Consider the following 25,411-nt stretch of genomic DNA (forward strand, 5'->3'; position numbering starts at 1 on the left):
GGAACCTGGGGGGCTGTTGCTCCTTAGGGCTGGGCTGTAGCTCAGTGGGTTTGTAGCCCTGTGTGCCCTGGATCCGTCCCTAGGTGTCCCTGGGGCTGCCTGGTGATGGCTGGGCAAGGCAGACTATAGGGAAGAGCTGGAGAACTTCAAGACTTCATGCTTTGGTCAGTTCTGCCTCACGTCGTGGCTCCTTTGGGCATCAAGGGGCCTTTCACCTCTCCCCTCAGGTCAGCACTGAAGGAGCTTGTTAAAGTTGCTTCAGGAAGAAAAGCTGAGGCAGGGTGCTGGCCCTTGAGGTCCTCCTTTATGCTCCAGGCTGTTCCCAGCTTTTCCCTGGGTGTCTGTGGGGCCTGGGCACCTCTGAGGCAGGAGGGGGTGAGGCCTGGGCCCCATGTTTGCTTCTATTTCTCAAGCCTTTGTCAATAACTTCTTACTTAAAACCTCACGTATGCCTAAGAGATACAAAACTATGACTTGGATCCTAAACAATGAATGCTGAGGCACAAGACGGAAGAGATCAAGCTCGAGTTTTAGGTGTAGTCCAATGGCCGTTGCTAAAAAAACTTCTGGGATTATGGCCAATGGAGTAAGTATTTTCCAAACAACTGAGGAAATATTTTGTAAACTGAACAATGGGGAGTTAAGGTTACTTGCCATAAGCAGCACATAGGTTTATTCTTCTCCCTGTCGTATCTCTCACTTTTTTATTTTGGAGAAAAATATTTTACACAGATTCATGGAGGAACTTGACATGTTCGGTTGCTCACTGTGTTCTCTGCTGTGCTCGTGCTTCCTCCACAGAACACGGTGAGCACGTTCTCTGAGACAACGGGCACATGGCTTTCTGAATATCACGTGGGCTTTAGAAAACCCAGGCCTGAAATATGTTAAGTGTATCTTTTAAAGTTCACATGCTGCTAGCATTAACTGACAAAAGCAAGGAAACCTGGAGGTGAAGGTTTCTTTCTATTCTTAATTTTGTGATGGCGTGCTATAGTAGTTGGGTAAAGCCTTGTGTAACTCCATGAAGCACTCCACAACACTAATATACAGCAGAACCCTGATACAAAAAACAAAAACACCACTGAAGTTCCTCATTCTTCTTCCAACTTGCATCCACATGCTATAAGCCTGGCCCTGGAAACATTTGTGCCTCTCTTTAACTTCCTTGTTCTGTGTGATACCACTGAAACTTATTTAAATTGAATTATTTACAGTACTGAAGTTAAGCAGAGGCATAAACTTATAAAAACAGTTTAATATATAGTTTATCAACTCTATTGCTGTCTAAAAGACTTAAAAGAGTCTCAGGTATGTTACTAGAGTACCAGTAAAATATCCCTATAGCTGCTCATTTTTGCCTTCTTTGTCAGTTGCTTAAATTCGCTTAGGAGTTAGTGTTAGAATAATTGGAAGCAGTCGTATGAATGGTCAAGAGTACAACTGGTCAAAAGGAGAAACTGTAAGTTGAATATTTTGTGAATGTCATTGCCATGTATGTGAAATGCATTTTGCACATATGTTCTTATTTTGCTGACTGGCACAGAATGAAAAGGCCTACTTCTGGTATTTCAGGTTACAGCAGATGTTATTTTTTTACCGTTCTTCCAAATTATGATACTTAATATTCAGCACAACTTTAAAGTATCTGTATATGAGACACGTAGTGATAAAGAATGCTGAGATTTGGGGGTTTATTGCCAATGTATAAATAACAAGCACTGTTTTCTTAAGTTTTTGTCTGAGCCTTGAAAAGGATGTGCAGAAGCAGCCTGAGCAGATTTTTGAATACTGTGTAAAAAGGTTGTTTCAAACTCAAGTCATTATTTCTGTTTTTTACTCTTTATATATTTATATTTATTCTTCGTATACTTATATTTATATTCTTTATATATATATATATTATAATTATTTTATTATTTATATGTCATTTCCTTGCTCACAAGCAATAGCGGCTTCATGCTCCTTCCCTTTAGGTAACTACTTTCAGGCAACCCAAGGCTGCTGAAGGGAAGCAGCATCCAACAATCTCTTCACGACTACGGTAACAGCATGTAAAGTGCTGTTCCACCCTCCTTGTGCAGTTCCACATGGTCACCTCAGTAGGATAATGGTTTGCCCAGAGCATGAATTCCCTCGTGTGGTGACTGTCAATTGACTCCAACTGTAAAATGCAGTGAGAGCAAACAGTGGTGGGAGCACATGCTGGTATCCGCATCACTGCTTCCCTGCTCAACGCTGATGCTGACATGTGTCAGAATGGCAGCTACCATCTCCTCCCTGGCTAATAGGAGAGTATGTCCTAGGGTGCTTCTTCACCTGTAGTGCTAATGGCAGTCCTGTTCAGAGAGGTTTCGTTTCAGATCCTCCAGGAAGCTTTTTTCTCCTTCCGCTGTGTAACGCTGTTTGGATAACTGACCGGTTACTCACGTCAGAAGTCAGAATCCCGGTGTGGCCGCGTATGGTACATTTTGAGGTGTTCTATTTGCAATGTCACATGTAGATGAAATTCAGAATATGTGCCATTTCAGTTCTCTGCAGACTTTTTCTGACCCAAATCCAAGGTAAACTTTGATCTTCTATGATTTAATATCAAAGTCAAGCATAGCAATAGGAGACTGAACAGGTGAATATCTATGCCTTCCCCATAAGGAACTACTATCTGCTGTATGTTTGAATTCAAACAATGATATGTAATGAGCAGGAGAGTTCACAGGCTCAGCTTTGTAGAATTTAGTCTTGTCCAGTGTGCAAATTCCTTTGTGGTGAATGTCAGCTAACCGTGACCTTACACAGAACGGTGCCACTCCTGTTGTAAATCAAGTTAGGCGATGATTACACTTGAGCAACTTCCAAGACAAGCAGACCTATAGACTCCAAACTGCAGATCCTCATCCATGTGTGCTGGTTTTGCACTGTGTTGTTTGGAGGTAGGATCCTAGGTGAGTGTTTGCTGTTACACAGATGAAGCAAATTATTGGAATTCATTAACCCTGCTTACAGCAGTCCTTAAGTTCAGTAGGTTGTGAAAGGGAGTAAGTAGTGCAACAGGCATTAACTGGGTGTCCGTGTGTTGCCCTTAAGAACAAGGAGTGGTGGCAGTTCTTACCGATGCCAGAAGGACCCTTCCCTCGTGTAGGTGTTTCTGTGCTACTGCTACAGTACACTTGGTATCATTAATTTGACGTTACAGAAAGTGAAATCCAGTGTAAGGTGTTGGGAAAAAAGAATCCAAAGTTGGTTAAATGTTTAGTATGATGGCAAAGGTACAAAACATGTTTAAAATTGGTGTATACAGCTAGGCTATTAAATGGCTTGTTCCTTGTGCACTGATACCACAGTGTTGTTCTCTAATGGATTTACAAGACTGGAGTACTTGCTGTATAGGCTGCTGGGAATAAGGGTGGTAGTCAGGCACGCAGGCACAGCATGGGTGCTCTAGCCATCTATCTGATAGCATCTTCTTTCTTCAGAGATGTTGTGCTGCAGCTGTGAATCTTGAAACACTTTTTCTTATTTTACCTTTGCCTGTAATTGTATCACTTCAGTGAAGTTTTGCCCAAATTCACACTGGAATTGTGAACAGGATCAAAGTCTGTGGTGTAATTAAACCCATCCCACTTGCAAGAATTCAATCTCTTTTCCAAAAGCTACTTCATATCTATAAAATGAGTATGCTTGTATGTGCTGTTGTCATCTGGTTCCCATTATCTAAGCTTTGAGACTTATATATGAGGAAACATTAAGTAAAACATTTTTATTAGACACTTTTAAACTACATAGGAAAATTGAGAAAGTATTCAACAAGTAGGGCAGTAGGTTAAGTGAACTAGCGTTACCCAAGGCAGCATTTGCACCCTGGATCATATGGTGTGAGAATGAGGCTGCACAATTTCAGACTTACCCAGCAGTGACCGCATCCAGCTGTGTGGTAATAGGTTCAACTTTGACTTCTAAGTCAGATTCAGTCAGAGCCCAAACCTTGGGCCCTGTGGCCTTCAGTTGTTCTCTGAAGGAATGATTCCTCCAGAAGATCTTTTTGAAGACCTGGCTGATTGCACTGTCTACATGCTACTGCATGTTCTGAATTAACATAGCAGCCTCTGCATCATACATTGCATGGACTGCAAAATCCATTTTGCATCCTAGCTCTACAGTGTGGATTCTGGATCTAGTGAGTCTTAATGTTGGTTGCACTCCTGTGTAGTTGCTCTGATGTGGGTGTCTGGAGCAACCATAAAGGTGTTGTGATTCTTAAGGATGCTTCACAGTCCTACAGATGTAACAGATGCCAGTTTTTCTGTGCACCACTATGAGAATTTCCTATTTAAAATGCCAGAAAAATTTCTGAATGTAGCAAAACTACTGCAATTTTCTGTAGCCTTATTCTCAAATATTTATCTTGTAGTGGTGTCAAACAAGTTGGACTGGCCAGAGTCTGGCCAAGCTGCAGACATGTAGAAAATGGAGCATTGTGATGGGTTGAATGCAGGCAATTAGAACCATGCACCATAATTTATACTTAACTGAAAAATCACAGCTTCATGTGACGTGGTAGAGCTGTACTCAAATATCCGCAACAACGTACAAGTAAGAATTAAGGCTTTTTAAGAGCTTCTGAAGAATAGTAAAAACCTGTTTTAACAAATATGCTCGCACACTGGCAAGTAAGCTACTGCTCCCTGTGGTTTTGTACTTTATACATCCTCCACTAAAATATGGCCAAAGGCCTTTCTTAATAGAATAAATTGTGTTTGAAACTAATTGCCAGCTGATTAGTCATCTCCAGAGTTCTCCGTTCTGTCAGGGGCGGTGTGTAACTAAGTATTGGCAATGCCACATTTTCTTTGTAAAGGGTGAAGTCTTCTGTTTTCTTTTGGTGTAATTGTACGTATAAAATAGCAATAACAGAACTACCACCATGTTTAATCAGTCAGGATCGAATTAATTCTGTTTTAAAGGGTCTACTCCTGTGAAGTTCCAGATGAATTTCTGTGGGAACTGAAGCTACCCAATACTCTGTATTTTTTTCAAGATCAGGATAGAAAATGTTATTTTGTCTAATGCCTGGCCAGCACTCCATTTTCATAATAAACTTCCTTTATTTTGAAGTCTTTCTTGAGGATCAAAATAAGATGGTGTCTTCTGTTTTTAAATGAAAATTTAATAGGGAGTTTGAGCTGTTAGAGGAAAACAGAGCTTCCCTCTCCATTCGTCTTCAGGCAGCAGCATAATATTACTAATCACGGTTGCATAGGAAGGCTTTAATAGCAGTCATTCTCATAACTCAAGGAGTACATCTGAGCACACAGCCACCCTTCATTAGCACCTTTTTAATAATTTCAGTGCCTTCAGGACAGCATGTTCTGCATTGCTCCATTAGAAGTGATGGACATGTACTGAAGACAATGATCTGCAGCTTTATAAAAAATAAAAAATCAGTTCTTTTGGCTGTAAACAGGCAACTGAGCAGTGGACTTGAAGAAAAAATCTCTTATTTCTTTGTCCGTGAGAACTAAGGCCTCTCTGCCACTAGAGGGTGAGACAACTACAAACCAAGCACTGAAGTCGTTCCTGTAGTGGGTACAAACGTAAGTCAACGTGCAGACTACCTCAGGCGTTACCTTGGTTATTAATTTTTAGAGAGACTGATGTACACGGGACATAGCAAGTATTTTTCAGTTGGTCTCATGTGCTTCAAGACAGAGCTGCAAAGTAACGTGGGAACAATCTGTGGTAATGAGCAACAGTGGAACAAAACTCAGTGTCTAGACATTAGATTTGGGCCTTGGGAGGCAGAGTTACAAAAATAAATTCTGATCTTGATTCAAGTACTGTATCACACTGCTCTGCTTCAAGAAAACTATGTCTGGCTTAGACTGTTTCTCCCTTGTAGTCAAAATTCTGAAAAACAGATCTCTACCTGCTTCCCTTTGATCTGCACCATCTATACCAAAGGTGTTCTTAGTTGTTTTCTTGTGGTTTGCCTTTGTAGCATTTTTTTTTTTTTTGTATTCCTACAAAATGGTGTGAGGTTGCCCTGGTGTACCTTTCAAAGCCTTGAATAAACCCTGTTTTGTGCAGTTTACTATGGCCATGTTTTGTTCCTGGCAAAAGCATTAACGCTAGTAACATGTGCAATGTTTCTTGACAAAACATTTTACAAATAAGCTGTTTTGATGCTTGCAGAGTCTTTCAGGGAAGTCTTTAGAGAGAAGGATCTTCTAGCTAACAAAAAGTATGCCATCCACTTTCAACTGATAGTAGGTACTCTTAAATCAGAGATTATACAAATCAATATGCTGTTTCTTCAGGAACAGTACTTCCTGATTTAAACGAAAATGAAGTCCCACAGGGCAGGGCAACATCAAGTAATTTTTTTGTTCTTATGAATGTCTCTGAATAATTCCTTCTTCAAATATTTTGACAGTGCTTGCTGCCTTGTTACTGTGTTGTTGCTTCAGCAATCCAAAGGTCCAAATTCAACTTCCTCTTTTTCCTGAAGAAAGACCGTAGGAGTTTTACAAGCTCAATATGAAAGAGCATGTGTGGGGTCAGGAGAAACAAAACTAAGTGCCATTTTAAGCAGTAATAAAAGAAGAGGCAAAATCAGAGAACAGGATTGTAGGCAGTTCTGAACTATTGCCTGGGAGACTTCAGTAGTTCATCTTATGTTAAATGAAAGACAGTTGTGGCAAGAATTACAGTGATGTCTTGGGATCCTAGTTCTAATCAGAAAGGGCAGCTTCCATTTTGTTTAGGCAATTTAAAATCCGTGCTACAGGTGGATCAGAAATTTGTTGGGAACTTTTTGCATTTATCAACAGTGTTTAAATTTAAGGGAAATCAACTGGCAAGTTTGTGAAGTTGTGTTGGATTTTGCGTTTTCTGGCCTGAGAACTTATCATGCCCAGGCTTAGCTGACTGCCCGAATTTTATTGGCTGCATTTTAAGGCATAAAACCAGCACTTACTGAAACTTCTCGATAGGGGAAAACAGGGGTTAAGATTATATTATGCTAAATGGAAACTCACTGTGCTGTTTATATATTGGGTTGCTTGTGGTTCTTGCACAATGCTTGCACTATTTCAGAAACTATAGAATGTTTTTCCATTTTTTTAAAGTTATTACAGCAATGAATGTTTGCTATTCTTTTTTTTAAATTATTATTTTAACTAAGAAGAAACAAATGATGACATTCCCTTGTGCTGACATTAAAAATCCCTGGCTCTTTTCTATGGGCTCTTTTCTGTTAGTGTCCTAAATACCATAGAAGTAATAGAGCGTTTACAGTTGCAGGCAATGACTGTTTTCTTCATTTCAGAAGATACTCTGAACTCTACCAAATAATGTTAACTCTCAAACCTATCCAAAAGCTTTACTGGAGGTACAAATGAAATCATAAGGAACAATCAATAAAAATATTGTTTTGCTACTCTGGATATCACAGAGTGGGAAGTCTAAAAGAGTTTATTACAACGCAGTCGTATGTAACAGTTCCTTATTCTACCTAGTCTTTAGCATCTCAGTGATATCTACAGGATCTGTAGCTATCTAAATATGCTGCAACCTTTTTTTTTTTTTTCCTGGACAGTGGAGTAAAGCTGTCACAGCTTGGAAAACTGCAAATGTGTCCTGCTTTTATCTCAGCCCGTCACAGCAACAGTACTAGATGCTAGCTGCCTACTGGTTTCCAAGGCTCAGAGCCAGACCTGATGCCAAATTAAATGACTGAAAAACTTAACATCAAATTCAATCACACTCTCAATCAGTTTTAAATTGCTGTTAGCAGAAAGGCCTTTGCAGCTGAGATGTAAAAGCTGTGACTTGATTTTAGAGAAAAACCCGAGGTTAAAAAGCCTAGTTTTGGTCCCAGTTTCTAAGGCATTGATTTTCTTTCTCAAGAATGAAAATATCTGAGGCAGAAAAGCATTGTTTTTTTTTTTTGTATGACACCTGAAAATGGTGTTAGGAGAGGACCAGTGGTGTTTAACTTGATTAACAGAAAAGCAATAAAAAAAAAAATCCTAAGAGGAGAAGGACCCATGAGAGAGAATAGTGCTCAGGTGTGACTTGTTCTCTTCTCATAATCTCATTTTGCTATTTGTGCTCCACTGTGTCCCTGTGCTTACTTGCACCCTAGCAGAGTTATGGTGCTGTAGCAGAGCTCTGCTCATGCGGGGTAACTGATGGAGGGGCTTGGGGGCTCCAGTAGAGGAAACGACTCCCAGAAAGCCAGGCCTGACTATGAACGTGTCTCTTCACCAGGGCATGCCTGATGCAACTGTAAGCTGATGCAACTTTTCAAGACTTCTTCGAACTAGTAAGTAAACTTATGCTGTTTATTTGCTTTCTGGTAGCACAATTGTGGTCTATCTGGGAGAGAAAACAGTTAATTACCCTTTTCCCTTCACCCAGTGTTCCCTGTTGTACACAGCAGTTACTCAGGTTGTCCTGGAAAAAACGGGCTGCTGCTTTAGTGCCACTGCGCTGGGGTTTGGGGAACTTTTCTTACCGTGTTTGGGCTCCTTCTCTTCTCTCTGTATGGCTTGACCACCAGCTTTGGCTGATATGACATTCTTCCCCACAAAAATGTGAATGGCAGGTAGCAGCACAGTGGTTTTCTATTGCTTGTTTCAAATGTGGCTGTCAGATAAAAGCTGAAAATGCTATTCTGCAAACAGCACCTCCAGACAGGCTGTTACAGGACTTAGCAAGCAGCCAGAAAAACCCTACCATCCATCTAAGACCTTGAAAACAAGGATAACTTTATTATACTTGCATGTTCTAGAGTATGACAGTATTTTTTTAGGCTAGAAAAACTTTGCGATAAGCATTTGAATTAATCATTCTAACAGTTTTCAACTTTCAGCGTAAATTATTTGTTTTAAAGGTTGAACGTGTCATGCTAACAGCATCTAACCAGCAGCTACGAAGTGTATGAGGGATTAGAGGTGATGGTCTCAGAAAGCAAAAGATAATGACTGGGACAGCAGGGTTCAAACAGTAAAAAACAACAAAACCAACAAGATGGGGAGAACCCCGGAAATTCAGTTTTGAGTTTATGACATGATCCAAAAATAGAGGGTAATATCAGATCATGCCTGTCACAAATTGTCTGAAAATGTGTTTTAGTCACGTTGTTTCTGGCACTTGCATAAATCGAATAGATGGTAAGACAATGGGCCAAATTCTCACCGTGGTTATACATGATGAACTGGTAATAGGTACTTGAAAATCTGTTCCTACTCATTTGTTTTTTGTGGCATGCCACTAAAACCCATCAGACTAATTTTTTCCACTTTGATTCTGTCTTATTCCAGCCAGATCTAGGCAGAAGAAGGTTTAAATAAGATCATGTAGCGGGGGAAGGTTTGTGGAGGGAAACCCTCCCACTATGAATCTGCCACTCTCCTGCTTTTTTAAAAATTCAGGAGTATTGCCTTTTCCACAAATCAGCCAACTATTGAGTATGACACTCCAAGACAAACACACTCGATGCTCAAAATATGTTTCTCATACACCAAGGCAAATCATAATTGGTTAGAAAGTGAACTTTCTGAAACACAGATGTACACATAAAGGCCTGGTTTTATACTGCACTATATGTTGGAGAACCATCTACTGTGCAAGCTGAACTCTAAGTTGAAAAATGTCACCATTGCAGACTGGAAAGTTTTATTTCTGCTTTTTGCTCACTTTGGGGAGGGAAAGCTAAAATTCTCTTCATTACAGGACATTGCAGTGTGGGTAAAAGGTTTATTCTTACAATCAATACTAAAAGAACGAGTCCTGCTGGCTCTGACACGTTTCATCTCTGAGGTCTGTTCTTAGGACGTATCCGCGTCAAGGTTGTTGAAATTCATAACAGCACACAACATCACAATGTGAACGTAAGGAAAATGAGATAATACACTAAGCATTGTGTGACCTGTTGTATACCTTTGAATCAAATGGCTATTTAAGGATTTTAAAGCTTTTTGCAGAAAACAGGCCACACATAATTAGGGTGTTATGGCTGAAATTTTGTTTATTAATGAGATAATGCTGGTGGGTTTGTATGTCCTCTACTCAGCTTGCATATGATGAATATAAAATATTAAAGTCTGGAGTATATAAAGAGGCTGTAAACACCAGATACGTAGGTATATAGAAACATTGAGGACATGGGTTAGAATAAGCCCCCATCTGCTGGTTGGAGAGGTAATAATCCCTAAAAGCAGTTCAGTGCTTCCATACCCCGATCTCTCCAAAGGTGCTGCTTAACAGGCAGCTTGAGCGGGCAGTTAATTTAACATGAGGAACAGAACGAGTGAGTCCTGTTATCCTGTGAGTTTGTCTCATGACAGGCAATGTTCCAAACTCCTGCAATGCTTTGCTCTGTGGATTGTGCTGGTTTCTAATCACAGCTGATGTGCTGTGGCTGCATTTCCATGAGAGGGGCATCTACTCATCAACCTGTTTTTACAGCGTTTACATCTTAGTGACAAGACTAAAGACTCCACTTCTGTTCTGGGCAATGGATGCAGAAGTTACTAGGAGAAAGCAAGCAGACAGCATAAATCTTACTTTTTTAGCCAACTTGACCCAGACATTATAATTCTATTAATCCTTTGTGAATCCAAATTGGTTTTGTGAGAAGAAACAGGCTATTTATACATGAGGGTAGTCCCTCTTAGCCACTCAGTGAAGAGAGTGCTAGCCTGTTACTTTGGTTATTAACTAATACTATGCAGTAAACACTCCAAGCACTTCAGGGATAACAAAAGATGCAGTCCCAGCCCCTAGGACTACACACGTACAGGTAAGTACGAGACTTGGGCACGCAGTGACTGTGAGTAGCCAGGTGGGAGTGGAGGGCTGCATCTGACTCCAGCTGTTTTACAAGAGATGGGATGAGATTTCCTCAGATTTAGCTTTGGAGTTTCCAAACAGCTAAGGCCAACTCTTGCTTATGATGATAGCATAATCTGTTTTTTTTTTTTTTTTTTTTTTTTTAAATAAAAATCAAAATCAATGACTTGCACATCTCCAGTGCAGGAGAGGTAGCAAAGCCTGTAACAGCAAGGGGCAGAGGGGAGGGAAGGAAAAAGAGGCAGCAGAATGCTGCTATCTCTGGCATTACAAATGAAAATTTGAGGGAAATGAGCAAAAACCTGAACATGGTATCCAAGTCTTCATCACTGGGGATGCGAAACAGGTTGTTTGATCAGGTTCTCTCCAGACTTGCTCTGGCATTAATGTTGCTTGATAAAGTAATGTGAAACTCAATTGATCATTTAAATGAGAAGCCTATTTCAGTGTGTTGAGAAAGTAAGATTTTTTTTTTTTTAGATTAAAGTGTTCTGTGCAAGTCTTAGCAAATTTCAGCTGTGTAAAATTATAAGTGATTTTTCTACAAGTGTTCTAAACTTCCAGGTAAATAACTTTTTTAAGAAGCTTGAACATATTCTGCATATATATTGATTCAGTGCACAGAGCTCCTTACGTGCAGATGAACTACAAAGCATGGTGTTAAATCTCACACTCTAGGCAGCATAATAAATAAAAGCTACTGGCACATCATGAGATCTGGGACCAGAACATTGTTTTCCATAACTACTAACAATTGGGAAAACTTGAAGATAAAATAGTAACTCAGTTAGTGGACTTCATTTTTATCTGATTCATCCCATTTGGTAACTCTTCTACCAAATATGGGCATATCTAAGTTTTCAGTTCTAGAAATGTGAACTCAGACAAAATTGTCATTTAAGTAGTATTATATGTTTTCAAGGAGTTGACATGTTAATTAATGGTGATGAAAATTGCAAGTGCTCTTTTTTAAGAGAACAGTTTCATAATGGAAGTGAAGGTGAGGTTTTTTGAGAGAGGCTTGGTTGGAGAAGGGAAAGTACTGCAGAGATGTTAGTGGGCTTCCTTTGCATAGAGCCTTTCAAATGAATGAAGAAGCACAAGAGATTTATGATAAATAAAAATTTCTCATAATAATAGTATTAGTGGCAGTTTTCTGCTGTGAAAAGTGAAAGTAAGTGAGGCATGGTAGATCTTAAAACGAGTGGAGGCAGCAACAAGAAATGGTTAATTTAAAAAGGTAAGAAAAGCAAACGGATGCAGCATAAAAATATATAAACTAACAGAAGTATTGAAGCAGTTCTAGAGGACCTGCTATTTAATAACTGGAGATAAGTCTGGTTAGGACTGCTTTCCTGTGCTAGGTGTCCTGGAATTGTTTTTTCAGAGGTGTGGACAGAGGTCATGGGAGTCATAACTGAATAGAACAAAATGGGAAGGAATAGTAGTAGAGCAATCACCACTTTTAACTGCTGCAAAGTGTGCCCTGAATCTGTCAGCAGGATTTCAGTTTTTGTTTTTCAGAAGAAAAAGTATAGCAAAACATATCAAACCTAACACTTTTTGTCTGGGCTCCCATCATTCACTAGAGGAAATGACAAACTCATTTTAAGTGATTTTTATGGCTGTCCCTTCCCCCTTTCCACGCGATTCTGTTTTATGCATTAATTGCAATTCTCAGGTTTTGTTCCAAGCTTATTAAAAAGGATTATCACCTTTTCATTCCAATATTCTCTTAGTTGCCTATAGTTATCACTACCTCTTTTATAACGGTTGATTTTCAAACCTTTTGATCTGCTTTGGTACTTCACAAACTGTACTTTAAAACACAACCATAATTATTTTTCCTTATGAAGAAACTCAGTTTTGTTTTCAGGCTCCTGATTCTTAGTTTAAGTGATCTTAAATAGTTTAAATTCATTGGACTTTATGGCCCATCCCATGAACACTCCTTAACTGTAGTTAAACCCAAGGAATTTTCAAGCTTCAGAATGAGGTTTATAAGGGTATACACAGGGGATTGACTGGCGCAAGATTATAAAGAGAAATTTCAAAGAAAGGGAATATGCTTAAACACAACCCCGGTTAAAAATCCTAAATAATCGTTCTGCAATCTACAGCATTAAGCAAATAAAAGAATCTATAAAAAGATATTAGAGTAGTAGGAACAAGATAATGAAATGCTTTTAAAGAAGTCAAGTAGTGTTATAGGTTGAAGTGGTTGGCATGGCTCTGTTACATTTTGGCTGTACAGTGATGTGGAAGTTCGGTGTTACTGGGAGGGAAGGTGACTTCATTAAAGGTGCTATTTCTCAGCAACCACACTAGATAACTTTTTTCCCTTTAAGGTAAAAACCCATTGTAACTTAAATGATCCAGGCACCACACTTTACCAAAACTTTACGCTTCCATCTTGTATTTGGGCATAATAATGCCTAGGGCTAGTTGTTCCTGTCTTTTTAGAGTGAGCCTTGTTATTGTCCGCTTTTCCTTTTCTCCTTGCACTTTCCTTTTCCCATGCTGTACGTGGCTGTCTTGTGATTTGGCTATTTTAGACTTCAAAAAAAGTTAGTTTACACTGGTATTGGATATATTAAAGGTCTTTGATAAATCACATGGCTGTTGTCGTTATATCACCTTTGTTCCTTCTATATTAATGTGGTTCTTAAAGTAAACTCCCTGTAGAGAAATTAAGGAACAGAAACATTTATTTTAACATATTTAGCTGTTAATGTTCTTTGCATCATTCATACTTAAATTAAAATTTATTTTGGAAGGTTGATATTCATGCTTCAATATAATAATGTCATCATTAAGCCATATAGATTGAACTCTAAACTTGGAACCTGACACAGCACAACTAAATCCTCACATCAATGCTTGTCAATCATAGCATACCCTTTTTCAAGAAAAATTCCACTGTAATCCATGGAAGATAGAGAAACATTCCTCTGAAGAGAAACTACACCAGCAACTCCAGGAACTGGCTTATGAAGTATAATTATACCCAAAGGGAGCAGACACATTCATTGGTACCTTATGCTTTATAAAGCCATGGGAGTCAGCCAGCAGATAATAGGTGTGTTACCTGTCACGGCTTACTGCTTAATTATGTCTGCTTTATACGAATTGGGATCATATGCAAGCAATACTGGAACCCTATATGCCCCTAAACTTGGGAGACAAAATTGTCTTTAGATTATAATGTCAAGAACCTACTTAAGTATAATGAATGATACAGACGGAGGAAGAATTATTTGGAGGAATGGAGGCACTGCCTTTTTCCCTAGTACACAGCAAGCCTTTAAGGGCTGACAGGCACACGTCGAGCCGTGCACAATCCCTCTCGCTTTGTTAGGGATCTAGGCTGGTATGACTTCTTACCAAGGGTGATCATGTGGGCATTTGCTATGGAGTTATATTTTCCTGCGTAGCCACGTGTTTGAGGCTGTTTGAGTTCATGCTCAGATGCAGGCTAATTTCTTTTGTGATCATTCAGTGTTGTGAAACCAAATGAACGGCTCGCAGATGCAGAACTTCATGCAGCATCGTCTCCCTGCTAGTGGTCTGGTTAGACTGCCTGCATAGTAGCTGGTGACTAGGTTACTGTGACACATCATAATACTAGGTATGTTTTAGAGTTGGTTTTCCCTTTGTATTTTCTTGTGCTGCTGGATTTTGACCTGTGTTCCCTGAGGGTGTGTCTTGTTTCTGATATATTGCCTAAAAGTTAGGGTTACAATCCATCACTTACTGTTTGAAATGTTTGCTTTAGTTCATGCAGCGTGTTGTAGTTCGGGTTGTGAATAGAAATAAAGGCAACTTGCTTCATGGATCTATTCCTGTGCAAAATAAAATAAAGGCAAAGAAATCTGAAAGGCAAGTTGTCCTAAATGAAACAACATCTGAATTCTAATTTTTTTTTCAGAACACAGAACTGCAGGCATAGAAAAGAGTAGTTTCTGAAGTCTTTAAGAGACGAGTTGCTTGGAAGACTTTTGGAAGTGAGAATTAAATTTGGCAGAAGATACTTAAGGCTCAGCTACCTGCTAAAGCTTGTCACCTCTTAATTTTACATCTGTTGTTGATCACACTGCAGGACTTGATAATATGTTTATAATCATGTCACTGCAATGGAAGAGACAATGTTAGATTGTCATGCGTAGTCAAGTGGGGGGCTCGGTCTTTCATGTATATTTGATGACAAACAATCCCACTGAAGCATAGCTGGTGTACTGCGCTAGTACCCTTACGGGAAGGACTTGTTTAGTTGTTATTCTTTGCTGCCTCAGGCATAAGCATCTTGATCTCTCAAGACATTTTAAACAAAGTACAGTTCACTATTTTTCCAGACCTCTAACAAAGGAGTAGTTTCATCTGTAATCTCAGCTTTGTCCTAAGGGTTGTCATTTTGCATTTGTTTAGCAGCAGAATCAGAAGAGCCTGGCCAATAGGAGCTGCCAGGTGCTGGCAAATAATCGTTCAATGTTCCTGTTAAGCAAAGATTTTGTGCGTTATCAAATTATTTACAATTAGACTTTAAAAATAGCATCTGTTCTAGGGTGCTGTCCTTAGGTTCGTTCCTTATCAATGGTAAAACTTGCTAAATTTCATTTGAGATGTACATTTGTTTTCTAACCTATCAGTCCCACCCTCATCGGTGTAGGAGATGCTGCCAGACCACAGCAGCACAACATGGAGAAATGCCTCAGATCCAAGCATGTTATGTCTGGACATTTTGGATGAGGCTAACTTTAATTAAAGGATTTGAATATTTATTTGTTAAACAGTTTTGCATCTGGAAGAAGAAACAAGTGCACACACACACATTCTGCTTGCAGAAGCTGGGTGGGAGTTTGCTGCTTGCCCTTAGTGAGCCGTGCTTGTTTGTGCATTCTAAAACCATTTTTGGAGTTCAAGTATTAACATCGGTAGCTGTATTTTTGAATGATTTAATTGAGAAATTATTTGAGATTTCTCTATCATTTGATGAAAGCTTTTAATCCATTTAAAACCAAGAAGCACATGATTAGGAAGACACGTACTTGAACCATTCAGCAGATGCATCAATACAGCAAACTATTCTTTTGGAGAGTGACATTAGGAATGCTTCAGAGCCTTCAACATTGCTTCGGAGCTTGCTAGCAGATTTTCGGTCGTGAGAAGGCACGTTGAATCCTCATTAATTTTTACTGTGAAAATGTTTGTGTAGAAGTTGCTCTTGGGAAGTGAGAGCTTCACAAAGTAATGGTAGTTGGCTTTTTTGGCTCCAAGCAGTGATGACTGAGTTAGTGTTACAGCTTTGCTAAAATATTTTAATGATGATTGTCCTGAACTTGCTGTCAGAGGCAGAGCATTTAAGTGCAAATGCAGAGTGTGCCTTGGCCAACCACTCAGCAGGGCTAACACACCTAGGAAGCAAGCTCTCAAAGCCTGAGTGTCATCTGCATCTCATTCATTCCATGGTGCCTGCAATATTCTCAGAGGAGCTTCCAGGAAAAGGCAGGCACATCTTCATGTCAACATGCAGTAAGACGCAGCGCTTACAATTTTCTGATAATGCCATTTCTGCAGTCTTTCAGCCCTTCTGCAGCCCCTGCTGTCCCCGACGAACGTCTGAGGCTTGCTGCCCAGCCGCTGTCACCTGCAGCTAGGAACAGGGAGCTTTGCCCTGGCAGCTCTGTGCTCATCGTGGGGCCGAATGCAGCTTTCTCCCTTTGGGTTCCCTGCCTTGGTGCCTGACCTGGGAGCTCTGTTTTCCTGGTCTGCCGGGGAAGCCTTTCCCTTTCTCTCCTTTGCGGGAAAGTGATTCAGCAGCTGGAAGGTTTTAAGGATGTGCTCTGGGAAGTCTGATTTCCCCAGGGCAGTTTCCCCATCAAACCGCAAGCCCCAGCAGGCCACCAGCCAGCTCTGTGTCTGCCCTGTCCCTGCTGATGGGCAGGGAAACATCCCTTGCCGAGACTTCCACGTGGTGCGGGCCAGGCTGAGCCAACTGTGGGAGTCTCGAGGGCACGTGTGTTTACAAGTGAGTGAATATTTCATAGTAAAATATGAAAAGTCTACTTTGTGGTCTTTTAAAAATATTTCTGGCACAGCAAAAACAAGAAAGATGGGAGACAGGCTTTTCATATGGGATTACTTGGTGCTAGTGCAGCATTTTCTCCTTGCCAAGTTTTTGGTTAAGTTGGAGAGTGTAGTATTTCCCTGATTATGATGAGGCGAGACACTCTTTAAATAGAAAATAAATGTTATCGCCATCTGCAGAGCAATCTGATGAATTAAATGAGTTACTAAAATCTTTTGTTGCCCTTTTTGAATAAGCTGGTTCATATGGATTTTATAATTTCAGAACTGGATTTTTAAATATACTAACCCCCCAAATTCATCACATTTTTTTTACGTGGTGATAGTCTTGGTCAGATCTTATATTCCTTTTTGATGCTTGGTACTAATTTGATATGTGTATGGACACCCAAGGATTTGAAATAAAATTTTAAAAATACCAGTGTGAGCTTATAGATAGCATCTGATGGGAGAAGTCCAGACCTGCTGGTATGCTGTCCCATGTCGATTATGGTAAATTGTGGCGTAATGTATCAACAGATACTGCTCTACTTACCTCATGCGGTCTGTGCCCCGTGAACGTCTATATTAGGTATGCGGTATGTAGCAAAGATACAAATCTAAAAAAAATTATATATATATATATATATATATATATATATATATATATATATATATATATATATATATATATATATATATATAAGGAATGGCCTAGGCTAAGGCCCAGGGCTGTTTTCATTCTGCTCCTCAGCGATGGTCGGCTGCATGACCAAGGACAAGCTGGGCTGTCCATGCCTTGATTTTCCTCTGTAAAATGGGAGACTTCAGTTCTGTCTCATCTGTTTTGTACGTTGCTGTAGCAAATGCCTCTTTCTAATGTGCGTAGAGCCTGCCCCAAAGTCTTAATCTCTCTTCCGGACGTGTAACATGAACAAGATAATTATTCTGCTGTCTTGCAATTAAATTTAAAATCCTATATGTCCGTGCCAGTTATTTATTTTGAATAGTTTGAAACATTGAAGGTGTTGGCATTTATATACCATCAGTCAAATATAGCAGAAATCATGCTTTATCACCAGAAACCGTGTATCTTACTCAGGTTTAACAAGTAACTTCATGAATTAAAACAAGGGTTTACGCTCCCCAGAAGCTATAAACATCTGTTTAAACATGTTAGGGATTATTAGGGCAGTACCTCAGCCTTGTTAACTGGAAGTGTGAGCCAGGTTTGCAGTCCAAAGCAAGCATAAGAACTGTGAGGTAGCGAAAAAGGTGGGGAAAAGCTTTTTCTAGCAGAGTGAAGATTAATTGGACATATACAATAACTACACACAAGCCTTTAAACTTTCGTTCAAATCTAGTCCAGCCATAAAACCACAGCTGTTCAAGCTAACAAAGCATTATAGGTCTAGACCTGCAAATGAGCAGCACTAGGAATTAAAACCTGCAGTAAAAGTCTTAGGGCACATTTTGTCATCACATCTGTGCTTCCATTGAAAACAATTCTATGTTAAGATTTAGACTCTGGTGTTCCTTATGAATGCCCTCAAATTGTAGGACTGAACAATAATCACTCTTGGGTTCTCAAATACCAATATAATGTTGTAGGATTAAGGAAACTGAGAGACAGTTTGTGTCGGGTGTCTGAAACAAAGCCCTTAGTATTTTCATTATATTCTTCCTTTTCCCCCTTTTTTAATCATTGTTAGATAATTAAGCTTTGGCCTGTCAATTAGGCCTATTATGCAGTAATCATTTTCTCAGCATTTCTTTGTTATCCCTGCACCTTGGTGAGTCAAATCTCGTGGCTTCTTTTTTTTTTTTTTTTTTCCATAACGAATTGAAACTTCTTTATTCATTCATGCAGCTGAAACCTGTAGTTAAGTTACTTGATTATGTCAACCTCTGTTTCTTATATCTGCCTAAGGTGCTGCTAAAGATGTTTTTCATTCGCAAGATTCTGATCACATTGCTCGATTCTTTAAATTCATCCAACTTCCTTCCCCCCAACACTTTGTATACAGACTACTGCCATCATTTTCAAGCTGCAAATTTCACTGCCTTACCTCACGTTTGGTTGAGTAGTTCTCAATTTCAAATGATATTATTTCCTATGACAAAAGTAGCCTGTTAATTACAGCCTAATATTACATATAAATAAATGTCTCTTTTTTTTTTTTTTTTTAAGTAGTTTGTTATCCAGAGTTGTCTTTCAGGGATCCTGGGTGTTTTGCTGCTCTGTAGTCTTCAAAGAGGGTGGGTGGAGTAACGTGAGGAACAGATGGAATATTAGGTAGGTACAAAAAATGATGCTTATGAGAAGAGATCTTTTGACTACTGTGTGGTGAAAATTTTCTTGAATTTAAGAAACTGCAGGAAAATGGTACAAGCATTTCACTCTTTTTAGTATGTATTCTGTGATGTGGAAGGAGCACAGCAAGCAGACATTAGAATGCTAGAAATCCACCATCCATAGCTTGTTAAGTGCCAGGGGTAAAAAAAAAAAAAAAAAAGAAAAAAAGCCACAGACAAATCACTGTCATAGAAATATGCTTAAGCCTTTTGCCAAGAAGAAAATTTTGCTGCCAGGTTTTTGAATGATTTCAGTGTATCCTCTGTTTTGAGAGAATTACAATTTTAGGTTCTTATGTTATCTTTTCAGTTTCTTAAATATAACCTTTTCCTTATTAATAAAAAAAAAAATCCTTAAGTGGTGGAACAATAATCAACTTAGAACACTGTGTATTTTCTATGTACGTTGATTGGGAGGGTGAGTATTTGATGGCACCAGTGTTGAGGGGACTTTAGTGGTTAATGTAATTGCCATTTTTCAAATGAAAATGGTAAATGTAGGAACTCCTGAGTCACAGGTCCTTGACTAATTCTTCATCCTAGGCTTCTATTTACACCTTTTGGTCAGATAATGGTTTGGAAGAATTTAAGACACTTTATAAAAACAGTGTTTATCAACAGTAATTTTGTGGAAGATACACAGAAGCTGTCTAAGGATCAAAATTAAGACTATTTGATCTATTCTGCAACTTGGTCTGTCTTCCTTACAACATTCATGAATAGGTTAATTTTGCTGAAAAGAATATTTTGCATTTTTTGATCCTTTTGAAATATTTATATATGCTGAAAACAAAACCAGACCTATTCTAATGTTGCAAGTGGCATTGCTGCAATGTGTGTGCATACATGTATCTCCAGCTAGAGTGCTTCCAATCTGATGCTTTTTCTGTCTGGAGTCAGTATGATAAACACATGACAATTGGGAGAATGTGGTTGATTTTCTTCGGAAAGACGGGGACATCTGAGCAGTTGCTCAAACATGACAAAAATCTACCTAGATAGAACCTTGTGTTTTCAATTCTTAAATGTGCATACTTGTGAATAAAATTCCCACCCCAACAACAAGTAAAAATCCCCCCAGTCTTTTAATTTTGGACGATGTGAACAATGAGTTTATAAATAACCATGGATCACCCGTTAGCAGCGTGTGATCAGCTTGCTAATATTCAGAGAAGAAGTGATACAGTGAAGTTGATCAGACATAAGAACATCTCAATAAACCTGTTTGAAAATGGATCTCTTCTAGCAGTGCAAATCTCATATTTACCCTAGAAATTTGGATATTAGAGGTAGTAATATGAATTCATAAAGTGGTTATTCTAACACAACTTTCAGGAAATTGCAAGTGTGGTTGCTCTCTACAGAGTAGTAGAATTGGGCCAGAAAATACAGAAATGAGTATCCGAACTGTTTTCAAGCATCAGAAAAGTGGTGAGTTGTCGATCGCTGAACGTAGTAGCAGAGCACTGAGAACCCCGTCTCTGTCTGCACTGTGCCTGCACAACCAGATTTGTTTGATTTGTGCACATAAATTCAAGATAAAAGATTAATTTGGCTCTCAGAAAAACAAAGCAAAGAGCAAAAATGCATTTGAACATTATTCAAAGAAGTTATTAGAGGCAAACAGGAAAATGGCAAAAATGGTGCTTTTTAGTGATGCATTTGACAATTTTGATTCTGACAGATTGAGTTTTTTCAAGCACTTATTCACTTCCCGCTTTGTTTTGAAATTTAATAGTCTAAGCGTGTTTAAAAATTTAATGACAGATTTTTTATAGTCTCAAATTTAAATTCAGAAAAGCAATGACAACTGCTGTAGTGCAAAGCTAACACACCTAATATCAGTACCTGAAATTAAGTTTGTTTATTGTCTAGCATGCAAATTATAGGGTGTTTGGTAGAATAACTCTTTTTTGATATTGTTTTGGTCGTAGTGATGCAAAGTTTTTAAAAACTATTGTTAAAGGTAGAAATTGACAAAATGCAACCAGTGACAGATTGTAGCAGGAATAACATAATTTTTTTAGTATTAGCTTGTGATTTTAGGAAATTGTTGAATCCTATAAATCTTATTAATTCTCAGAAATGGCAGTTCCAGCCTTCGGACGAGCCTAGATGCACACTCAGACACCAGTTAAAACACTCAGGTACACAATCATTTTTGTGCCCTTAGGCTCCATCCTTCCTCCAATCTCTCCTTTCTGATGATCTCTCCAATACATCTGCCAGTTACGAGTCCGATGCAGTTGACATTACGGACTGTCCTGTGGATGAATGATCTGCCTGTGCTTTTTCTTCCCGTTACCAGCCTCTCTCTCGGTATTTGTTAATTCTCAGTGAGGTGCGTTTATTTTGTGCAGTTCCCTGATCAGGGGTCCGCAACAAGTACTCGCAGTTGCCATGGTGACATAATAGCTATCGAAGGATGTCGCAGGCTAAAAAGCACGATTTTAAAAACATGTTGTAACAACATAATGTAGATTTGCTTTCTTGGAGAGCGCTCTTTTGTCTTTGGCTTCTGTTAGCCATCAACCTACTCGCGCAGTAATCACGACTTCATCCTTGGATTTCAAACAGCATGGCACAGATTGGAGCTGACTGGGTAAATTAAGAGGGAATTAATGAAAAATAAGGGAAGCGAGACTTTCCTGGAAGCACGTATCATGGTATTGAGTCTAAAATGGACAATGTGGCTGTTGAATGACGTGTAGCAATATGTTGTTAAAAGGAATACCAGGTTTCTGAATTCTGGTGGTAAAGAGGGAAACGAGAAACTTGCATGGAAGGAACTGGAGCTACAGTGGAGCAGGAAGGAAATAAGAAAAGTAAGAAATACACATCTGTTGATAAAAGGGGCTTTTTTTCTTTGCTTCTACCATACGCAGTTGTGGTTCCCCTCTGTCCCCCACCCCAGCAAACTGCTTATTTCTCATTTGGCTGTGGCCCACTCAAGAAGTCACCTTAGATGCTTGCAAGTGAGTTCCTTGTCATTGCCTGCCCTCGCGATTTCTACCCTTATTCAGTTAAACTACTAAGATCATTTTCATTTTCAAATTCAAGGCAGAGGCAGGCTACTGACATACTGCTATAAGCTATGGTGCTGGAAGGAAGGTACTTCATACAGGAGACTTGTAACTGAATACAGTGAGGAAGATGTGGAAGAAACTATGGCGTGTATTTATACTGCAACTCTAACAACAAAGAAAAATGGAAGACAAAGCAGCACATTTACAGTATGTCGCCCTAAAGGATATCTAAGCTGAGGCAGTAAAGGCATTCTCAGAAATAGTAACAGATCACACCGGTTAAAACAAAGCCTGGATTTATCATACCCCAACAATTCAGAGTGGTGTACGTAAAGTAATTTCACACTATTCAAATGGCTTCCAAATGTGTGGTCTGCTTCTGTTTTCAGCTTCTTCCTAACCTTTCTGCTTTTCCTCCTTTCTCCCTCTCCCAAACACCTCACATTCTCTGGATTTCAATATATGATGTTGATCTTCCTATCTGAAGTGTGCCTAGACAGGTGATAAGAAAAAATAGGCGTAACTTTTTCATGTATTTATATTTTAAATCATAAAAGATGATCTCTGTAGGAGGCCTGGGATTTAATCAGGTATTTGGATAAACATATCCTTCTAGTTATGAAAGATTCCATTGCTTTGCTTTAAAATCATAATTTTCTCAATATACTTGTAAACGTTTTACAGTTATTTCTTGTTTCCATCGTAACACCTGGAAAGTGAAGAAAGGCGCTCACTGTGTTAACCAGCGGCTGAATGCATGGAATTAGCACTTGCAAGGTGTGGAGCTTGGGAGTTTTACTGTTGACCAGAACACCTGAAGGATTTCACCTATGATGAAAAACATTCCCTGCCTCCAAACCTCAGACTCCCAATGAGTAAGGCAGGTTCACAAGGAGGGGAGAGGCAGAAGCAGCTTGTGCAGGTCTGCTGTGGGGCAGAAAACGAGCCCTCCTGCCTGCTGGCACAGCCCAGTGCCCTGGATCTCTTTTTAACATTCCTTAAAATAACATTTTCTTGATTTAGCATCATTAACATCTAATCTTTTTGTGCTTTCAGCTGAAATTTTGCTCTAATTTTAATGTTTAATTGATTAATTTATTAAAAAACCAAAACCAAAAACAAAAAACAAAAAACACAACTTTCTCTGGTTACAGTACCTTTACTTTCCTGCAGAATTGCAAATTTACTGCTGTAGACCCAGAATGCAATTTTGTAATGCTATTCAAATTATCTAGGATGTGGCATAGCACAATAATAGTAGTAAAATATCATGAGATGTTGTAGCCATACCAGCAAAATACGGCAGAAGTACTCTCATACAGAATACATTACTTGGAGGCAAAAATTAATTTCCCAAAATGAGAACTCGATAGCTTGATTCGTCTTTGCTGACTGCTTTTTGGAACTAGGATTGTGATGTGGTACCTTGCTAACTTAAGGCACTCCAATTTCAATGAAATCAAGCTTCTTCGCTGTAGTTTTAGCTTAATTCTGAGTACTGCATTTTTGTTTTTACTGTAGTGCTGGTAACACTGTATGGTTAAATGATAGCTGGGAATAATATGTTGCACTAACTGCTAGCAAGATGATTTACTTACAATTTATAACTATTTAATACATGTGAAGATTAGTGCAATATTATGATCATTTTAAGAAGTGACATTAATTTCAGTATTCAGTTTAACTGCAGTTGAACTATAGATGTCCAAATAAAACCATATGTTCAGATCCTTTTCTATGCAGTGTAAATGCAATGTTTTAAATAAGCAAAATCCTAATTAGTTACTTAACACAAAAATGTATCTCTATACTTGAGATCCATGCATGGATCACACACTATAGCAAGTCTGGAATAATATCACATAGACAAGCCCTCAGCTCTAAGAAAGCATAAGTATGTAATTTGCCTAAAATTTAGCTTGAGCTATTTGATTCCTCTTGATTTCTCTCCTTTTGCATTGCAAAATAAGAAGAGGAATCAAAGGCAAAATGAAGGGAAATTTAGTCCTGCTCAGCTTCAGTAAGAAGGTGTGACTTGTGTACTACCCATCTGCATAGATACTCAGAGTGATAAACTGAAGTGTCAGATGTAATTACAGGTAGTATTAGCTTCTATGCAGGACTTAGTTACCACATTCTGCACACATCCATGTACTGCACTGGAAATCCATAGGCTATTTTATCTGTTGGCTTGATATAAAGAAATAATGTAAACAAGTTGCTTAATTTTTTTTACAAGCCTTGCTGGTAGCGTTATAATTTGCTTCGCATTCCTTAACATTTCCACATGACTGAAAAAAATAAGGAATACTCTTTGATTTAACAATGACATATTAGAAATGGGAGCATGTGAAACATGCTGGTGTTTTGCAAAAATAATTCTCCTGAAAGTTGCTCTGTGCTTATGCTGTCGCCAGTGCTCTGAAATTATACTTCCTTTGTCTATGCAAATTCTGCAGTGAAGTTTTCTCTTTCCCTTCTGTGCATTTTGCACTCATGTTCATATATCTGTCATCAGAGCATTAAAAAATCATAAAAAAGCTTGGTGGTGTAAAAGTCCTGACAGTATATTTTCAGCTTGCTTTTATTTATTTTTTTTCTTGTTCAATTCACAATCAATGTTTGGAAACATCAAAGTTTTCAAGATGAAGAAGGTTCTTTTTTTTTTTTTTTTTTTTTTTTTTTTTTTTAATTTAGATCTTTTATTTAGCATATTTCTAGCAGCTGCGTGACACTAACCCCCCCCCCAGGCCCAGAAGCTGGGTCAGGATCCTCGGAGGTCGTAGAGGATGCTCCGTGGTGGGATTGTTGTCTCTGAGGGTCCTCCTGCCCATGCCAACTCTGCTCAGCTCCTCCCAGGTCATCGCTCAAGCACTACAGTGTGTGATGATCACAAAATGATTGAGCTCCGTGATAAAAGCATTAGGCTTTTTGCCTTATTTCCTTGGAAAGCTGCTGCAGGCCCTTGTGTCTGTATCTCAGCAGAGCTCTGCCTCGCCACTGGTGTGTGCCCCATGGCTGGCTTGGTAGGGGTCAGCCCTGTGGCACCCAGCTGCAATGATTGTGCAGCGCTCCTGAACGTGTCTGTGCCCAGGCGTGTGCACAGATGTCTT

General features: G+C 39.0%; 1 long non-coding RNA gene across 1 annotated transcript; it reads left to right on the top strand.

The window, feature by feature from the left end:
- Positions 1-27: 27 nt before the first annotated feature.
- LOC137860596 (uncharacterized) lies at positions 28-24,031 on the top strand. Its single transcript, XR_011099075.1, has 3 exons — positions 28-164; positions 8,269-8,323; positions 22,983-24,031. It is a non-coding gene; the product is annotated as an uncharacterized lncRNA (long non-coding RNA).
- Positions 24,032-25,411: the final 1,380 nt, after the last annotated feature.

The sequence above is a fragment of the Anas acuta genome, chromosome 8 (genome assembly GCF_963932015.1).
Source record: "Anas acuta chromosome 8, bAnaAcu1.1, whole genome shotgun sequence".
NCBI lineage: Eukaryota > Metazoa > Chordata > Aves > Anseriformes > Anatidae > Anas > Anas acuta.